The sequence below is a fragment of the Callorhinus ursinus genome, unplaced genomic scaffold, assembly GCF_003265705.2.
Source record: "Callorhinus ursinus isolate GAN/ISIS: 27379988/994484 unplaced genomic scaffold, GSC_fseal_2.0 scaffold746, whole genome shotgun sequence".
Classification (NCBI taxonomy): Eukaryota; Metazoa; Chordata; class Mammalia; order Carnivora; family Otariidae; genus Callorhinus; species Callorhinus ursinus.
Genome location: NW_027397801.1, coordinates 11,277 through 17,780, shown reverse-complemented (window position 1 = coordinate 17,780; position 6,504 = coordinate 11,277).

The following is a 6,504-nucleotide window of genomic DNA, read 5'->3' as shown; positions in this document are numbered from 1 at the left end:
GCCTGCCACGCACATAAGCCCTAAACTTAACCCTATTTTGGCTTGTGAAGGGTCTGTCCCCAGAGGCCTTCCTCTAAACTCCAGGGATTGGGGACAACTGAGCAATACCAGAGGACTCAGACTGACACACAGAAGGAAACCTCGCCATTGGGAACTCCGGATGCCCATCCTAGCGAACCCCCAATTTCAGCGGCCCCCTGGCCAAAATCCCTGGCATGACATTCATCCTGATTCATGCCCTCAATTCAGTCCCCTGGAAAGCCTCCCACAGTGCTAGCAGATCGGGCCTGTCATGCCCGTAGTCCCGAACCCTAACCCTGGCTTGGGTTCTGATGGGTTTTTCCCCAGAGTCCTGGCTACAAAGCTCCGGGCATTGGGGACACCTCAATAATAGGAGAGAACTCGGGCTGCCGCCGAGAAGAATCCTGCATCATTTGGACCTACAGAAAGGTCCCTGACCTGGAGAAATCTGCACGCCTATCCCAGCAAACCCCCACATTCCGTTGTACCTCAACAAGAACACTTGACAGTTCAATATGCATTTATGATAAAAACTCTAAACCCTCTGGGTATAGAGGGAACATACCTCAAGATAACAAAGTTCTATATGAAAAGCTCACAGCTGACATCATACCCAAGGGTGAAAAGCTGAAAACATTTCCACTAAGATGAAAAACAAGACAAAGAGGGCACCTGTGGGGCTCAGATGGTTAAGCATCTGCCTTCGGCTCGGGTCGCAATCCCAGGGTCCTGGGATCGAGTCCTGCATCGGGCTTCCTGCTAGGCGGGGTGCCTGCTTTGCTCTCTGCCTCTGCCTCTCTCTCTCTGACTCTCATGAATAAATATATAACATATTATAAACAAATAAAAAAGACAAAAAGACAAAAAAGGAAGACTAAGATGCCCACTCTCATCACTTTCATTCAACACAGTATTGAAAGCCCTAGCCAAAGCATTCAGACAAAAAGAAAAAAAGAAAGAAAGAAAAGATGAAATCAAAACAGGAAAACTGTCAGTGTTTGCAAATGACATGATACTATATATAGAATTCCATAAAGATTCCACCAAAAAACTCTTAGAATAAACAAATTCAGTAAAGCTGCAGGATACAAAGTCAATATACAGAGACCTGTTGCATTTCTTTTTTTAAAGACTTTATTTATTTGACGGAAGGAGACAGCACAAGCAGGGTGAGCAGCAGAGGGAGAGGGAGATGCAGACCCCCACTGAGCAGAAAGTCCGCTGCGGGTCTCGATGACAGCACCCCGGGATGGTGACCTGAGCCAAAGACAGATGCTTAACTGACTGAGCCACACAGGTGTCCCAACTTGTTGCATTTCTGTGTACTGATGACAAACCTTCCCAAAGAGAAAATAAAAAGGAATGCCATTTACAATTGCATCAAGAAAAAAAAAAAACCTAGGAGAAAAGTAACCAAAAATGAGAAAGACCTGGTACACTGAACACATGTTGGAAAAGGAAGGAAAAACACATGTAAGTTGAGGGGGCGTGTATGGGTCAAAGAAACAGAGAACGACACAAATAAACGGAAGCATACGTCCTGCTCATTAACCGGAAGAATTAATCATATTAACATGTCAACACACGCCCGGATTTCAAGCTAGATTACAAAGCTGTGGTCATCAAAACTGTATGGTGCTGACATAGAAACAGACACACAGGTCAATGGAACCGAACAGAAAGCTCAGGAAATGATAATCATAGCAATTTTAGCAAAGTTTACTCATTAGAGTCAGTACATTAAAGGTATATTTAGACTTAGCTCTGATATAATTATTATTAACTCTGAACGGGAATTAATATTTATGTCCTGTTTCAAGAGCTGATTCCAATAAATGCACTTCTTTAAACTTGTTTTATATAAACACATATTATTAAATTAGAGGGATTTAGAATCGTTTTTAAGAAATATTAAAATCACTTTAATAAACCTATCATGGAAAAGAAACAGAGATATCAATCACCACAACTGATAGCATCACAAAAGACAATCAGACACAATCCCTTATCTGATGGAAGAATATAACATTTTGAGTAGTTCTGCCCAAATGTTAAACCTGTTGAAAGCTATAGATCCAGCATGGCATTTACAAAAACACACGTCAGAGAAATGCCCTAACAAATAGTATGACATGTAATCAATAAAGTCCACACTGCGTATATTCTGACAGGAAATATACTTTCCCAAAAAATAAACTGTAAAACAAAAAAAATGAAGAAGGAGGAGGAGAAGGAGAAGAAGTAGAAAAAGAAACCTGAGAAACTAACTCACACATATATGGCCTTAACTTAAGACACAAGAGCAGAAAATATACAACAGGGAAAGGACTGTCTCTTCAGTGAACAGTCCTGGAAAACTGGACAGTATATGCAGAAGAATGGACCTGGATCACTTTCTTACAGCACACACAAAAATTTTAAATGGATGAATGACTTGAATATAAGACCTGAATCCATAAACATCCGAGAAGAAAACACAGGTAGTGAGTTTCTCAACAATTGGTTTTGGCAGAGTCTTTTAGATCAGACACCAAAGGCAAAGACAACAAATGCAAAAATAAACAAGTGGAACGACATCAAACTGAAATTTCTACATGGCAAAAGAAACCATCAAAACTTAAAAGGCGACCTACCCAATGAGAAAAAATATCAGCAAATCATATGTATGAGAAGAGGCTAATATCCAAAATATACAAAACATTCATACAAATCAAAACAAAAAACCTGTATAAAGAATGGGGAGATTATTGAATAGATACGTTCCAAAGATGAAACCCAGGTGGCTAACAGACACAGAAAATGTTGTTCAACATCACTAATCGTCATCAGGGAAACATAAGTCAAACCCATAATCCGCTATCTCCTCACAACTGTTGGGATGGCATTTGTCCCAGAGACAGACACCAGGTGTGGTCAAGGGTGTGTAGGCAAGGGGACCCTGTGCACTGTTGGTGGGAATGTACATTGGTGTGGCACCTGTGACAAAGAGTATGGAGGTTCCTGGAAAAATGAATACAACTACCACATGACCCAGTGATTGCTCTGGGTGGATTTATTTGGAGAACACAAAAGCACTACCTCAAAAAGATAGATGCACTCCCATGTTCACTGCAGCATTCTTCACAGTAGCCAGACATAGAGACAGACACCTTGGGAGCATTATGCTAAGTAACGCAGACACAGACAGATAATTACCAGATGTTCATGGACGTTCCACATGGAAAAAAAAATACCGAATGCAAAGTACTGAGGACAGATTGCTGGTTGCCAGATCCAGGGATGGGGGGGGGGGAATGGGGGAAGGTGGTCAAAGGCACAATGTTTGGGCGCCTGGGTGGCTCAGTTGGTTAAGCGACTGCCTTCAGCTCAGGTCACGATCCTGGAGTCCTGGGATCAAGTCCCACATCTGAGTCCCTGCTCAGCGGGGAGTCTGCTTCTCCCTCTGACCCTCGTCCCTCTCATGTTCTCTATCTCTCATTCTGTCTCTCAAATAAATAAAATCTTAAAAAAAAAAGCACAGTGTTTTAGTGATAAAATGCATAAGTCATGGAACGTTCTGTGCAGCATGGAGACTAAAGCTAACTCTGCAGGATGGGGTACAGGTTCCCCCGTTATTTGAAAGTATACTTTCAGTCCTTCCTAGGAAGGAAACCTTTCACAGCAAGAATGGTGTAGACCAAAGGAGGAATTACCATTCATTTCTACAGAAAAAAATCGCGTGCTCAGACTCCAAAAACGACTTCCCTTTGGATTTTCCTAGGCCTCGGGACACAACTTCCTAACGGATGCCCAAAATAAATGGAGATGAAGCACAGCAGATGCTCACAGACACAATTCAAAGTGCTGGGGGCTGGACACGGAGAGCGGTTCCCAGGAAAGACCTGGTTGAGGTGCACGCTGCCTCTGCAGTGGCTCCCCGCAAAACAGATGATGAACGCGATGCTCAGTTTTCAACTTTTTTCATAAGAGCGAAATCCTCTTCAGGATTCCTCCTGTTTTTGAAGCCGGGTAATGACATAGATCTTAAAAAAAAAAAAAGCCATGTGTAACGTGAACTTTATTAAAGTGGGGGATACTTGTACTTGAAAGTTGCCGAGGGAGTAGATGTTAAATGTTCTCCTGTACACGCACATCAATAGATCCACCGTGAAAGGCACCTTCCTGAGCAAGCGGAACACAGACAACCTCCTACCCCCAGATACCTCCTCCTTCCCCTCGCTCAGGACAACCAGCCACAGCTGGGAGTTACCCCAATTCCTCCTTTCTCCCATTCCCAGTATCTAACCCATCAGCAAATCCAGTGAGCTCCATCTTAAACGTACCCAGAATAGGACTGACCACTGCTTCCAGGGCCACCTGTCTGGTCTAAACTAAAGGCCATCTCTTGCCTGAGTTCCTGGAAAAGCTTCATCATGGACCTCCCCTGCCCATCCTCAACACTCTGTCATCTGTTCTCAACACTGTAGCCAGGATGGCCCAGTGAAACAGGGTCCCATGGGGTCACAGCACAGCAATGGCTTTTTATCTCCCTCTGTCACCTCCCTGAGGTCATGTCCTAAGCTGTCTCCTGTGGCCACAGGGCCTTCTTGCTACTTCTGGACATACCTGGTATGCTCCTGCCTCGGGAATTTTGCACATGCTTTCCTTCCATTTAGAATGCTCTTGATGTGATATCACTCACCTTCTTTAGATCTTCACTCAAGGACCACCTTCCTAGTGAAGTCCCACCTGGCTCTATGTGAATACCAAGCACCACCCTTACCTCCCCTGCAGTACCCCAGCCCTGTCTCCTGCTCTGTATTTTTGTAGCAGTTATCACAGGCACCAGTCCATCTCAGCAGGGCAGAAACGAAGGCCTACACTGACGGTTTCACCACTGACTCCGTCCTATTTCCTCGTCCAAAGCCCCCGGGAAAAAGGTGCCCCAGGGCTCTTGCACAGACAGGATGCCAAGGACCAGGGGTCCACCGACTGCACACTGAACACTATCAGGAAAATGAGCCATGCAAGGAATCCACCTGCCCATGAGACCTGAAGCCAGACACCTTCCTCAATTACAGGTAAGCACTCACACTTCCTTCCCTTACCTGAGGTGCTCATCTGAGAAAGCTGAGCAGAGACCCATTCCAGGATCCAACTCTCCCTCTGCCCAAGGTCCTGGGAAAAAGACATCTCTCCTCCCTGCACCAACCACCCGGGATTGACGTCTGGAATCCACCTGTTGTCAGGCAGTGGTGCACCTGTCCCTCTTTCCTGCGATATCACTGCAAACCAGGCTTTGCTGCACATTTCTCAGGAAGGAGCCTGCAGCGGCATCAACAGGCCAACCAGGCTCGGCCTCAGTCTTGCACATCAGGCCCCATGCAGAAGTAGAATTGCATGGATACTGGTGTCCTGTGTGGCCTCGGAACCTAATGGCAGGAGCTGAGATTTCAGTTCCAAATGAGAAGTGAACTCTTGCACACAGCACAGGAATGTGGAGAGGATTTCTCAGGGGTGGCACTCTGGAAGAACTGCTTCTGCTGGCTGAATTCACAGACACCAGGCAGAGGACATCTGCTGTGCCTCCTCTAAGGAAGCAGGGGGCACAATGGGCAAGAATCGATAATGCTGCCTGTGAGCTGCTTCACACCAACCACCCTGCTGAGCTCAGGGCTCAAGCACCAAACAGGAAGAAACTCTCTTATCACATCTGCAGCAGGAGGGCTGGCCAGGGAGGAGAGCCCAGTCCCTGTCCCCATAGCAAGCTGGCCTGCCCATCATGAGCAACGGTCCACCACCACGGCATCACAACCTCCCAGCTATCTGATCCAACTACCCTGTCAGGCTCAGACCTGCTCACACAGTGAGTCGTAAGACCCAGCGACATCTTTCCACTCCAGCTCAATGCTTCTCACAGAGAAGCAAACTCCAGCCTCACAAATGTGCTCACCATTAGCTCTGGAATTCCCTGGGTGGCGTCTACACTGGCCCACACAGGTGTCCCATCCAGATCACTCCACAAGTACCCTAGGGTTTCAAGCCACTTTCAAACTGCCCTTAGAAAGGCAGGAACTAGCCCGATTAGGCACACCAGCCAAGTGACTCGATGTGCTGGAAACTCGGACAATATCCTCGCTGAACACCAAGGCTTCCAAGTCCGAGCTTCAAACCTTCGCTCACTGGGCATTGAGCAACATGTCAGCATCAACACTGCTCTTTCAATTCACTTGTCTCCCATTCCTTAAAATCAGAAACCAAGCTCCAGTCACCACTCCATTTTCCCTCCAGAAAAATAAGGCAAATGACAGAATAAAACACTTACATGTGCACAGCACACTTCTAATTGAAATATAATTCCTTGGTCTTTCTCATACAGGCAGCCCTACATTATCCATACTAATGAGAGAGGCCACGAGTTCAATCATTATTGACCTTGTGTTTTTCCTTCTGATATTTGTATCTCGAAGTCAATGTCTATATGGTTTTCTTAAAATAATAATA